We start from the raw sequence: 1,737 nt of genomic DNA, 5'->3' as shown, positions 1-1,737 counted from the left end.
GACATTCAAAAAATCAGAAAATTATAAAAATGACTAAAACGCACAACAGCATTACTAAAATTCAAGTGAAATAAAAAAAATCTAATTCAAAATATCAACAATAACTAATAATAAAACTAATAATAGTGTATCAATCATTAAAATAAACTTGTAAAAATATAATAAATATGTAATATATTAATAATAGTATTTAGCAAAATGTTCCTCTCTAGAGATGTAATTTCTCCTGTTGTACTTTAGTTTGCATGTTATCTTTATTATTTACAGCATAAAGAAGTACATAAATGCATAAATAAATGTGTGTTTGTTTGAGCAGGAAGCATTTCTGCTGTAAAATAATGAAATCAGATCAGAATATGAGAGCCAATTCCATAATCACATGATATTACAGCGGGCGTCCCGTTTACATCATCCGTCTCAGACGCTGAGTGATATTTATAGTGTAAATGAACAGTATATGTGTCACTGCAGACAGCCAGACTGGAGCATCCCAGAATGCACCAGCAGGAGTTTGGCAAACATGCGGGATCTCTCACGTACTCTCAACTATTAGACTGCAGGCTGCAGCGGCTGGAACACTTGCGTAACTAACAAATTATGTGCTCGACAGGCCACATCACATCACACACACACACAAAACATCCCTGGAATAGACTAAAGGATGATGGGAAACATGTCGAGAAGCAGAGGGAGTGTTTCCTGCTGTTTAGCGAACGTCAGTAACTCTCCACAATCACACGACTCTCGTTTGTTTGTATTACATGGAGACAACCAACCACCTCCTCAAATGCGCTTACAACAGGATGTTTCAGAATGGTAATAAATTTTTTTTTTTCAAAAACCGAATGCAGTAATCTACATAACTATTGCTTTCCTACTGATACAACACGTCAGCATCAAGTTAGCAACACGTTAGCATCATGTTAGCATTGCATAACCGTTTACAAACTATAATTTCAGATTATGCTGCTCCATAATGTAACATAAAATATGTGAGAACTTTACTTGCTGGTTGCGGACATTACATAATGCCTGTTATATTACAGTACATCAAATTTCACTTACCACATAAACAGAGTAAGGAGAGATGACTGAGGATGATGGCGAATTGCAGATCCTGAGCACCTCTGACAAACAGCTAATCTTGTAAAATGTGTGGTAAGTACTGCCGCTCCATAGTATAAACAAAGTACGTGTGATCTCGAAAGTGAAAGTGAAACTAAAATCGTGCATTCAAAAGCAGTTTCAATGCCAGGCATAATAGCAGCTCCCTGCCTGATGCCCGCAATTTAAACAGTATAATTACCCAATGATATAACTGCGAAAGAAAATATTGAAATATATATTTTCCTCTCATCTCGTATTTATTAACTTTAGGGGTTCCGTAGTACACGGCATTTTCTTTCCGAACACGGTATTGGGATGCGGCCGGATTGCGGGGCGTATGAAGGGGAGGGTGGTGGGGGGATCGCGATGCCGGCTCAACATCGTGAAGTCTATCAGCCATCGGCAATGGACGATGGCATCGTCTGTCGGCCCAACCCTAGTTCGGAAGCCTGTGCAATGATGTAGTTTCCTGACATCCATCGGCTGATCAGTGTTTTCTCGACATGTTTCCGTGTTGTTGTTACTCAGCAATGGCATGGGCGCGATGTTGTCTGGGGGTTTGGCAAAAGGAGGGTGGGACAATGAGCAGTGCTCGGGGTGGTGACTGAAGGCGGTGACTGTGTAGTTCTG

This window comes from Sinocyclocheilus anshuiensis, unplaced genomic scaffold (genome assembly GCF_001515605.1).
Source record: "Sinocyclocheilus anshuiensis isolate Anshui unplaced genomic scaffold, SAMN03320099.WGS_v1.1 scaffold2270, whole genome shotgun sequence".
NCBI classification, from domain to species: Eukaryota; Metazoa; Chordata; class Actinopteri; order Cypriniformes; family Cyprinidae; genus Sinocyclocheilus; species Sinocyclocheilus anshuiensis.
Note: the sequence above shows the minus strand (reverse complement) of the source record.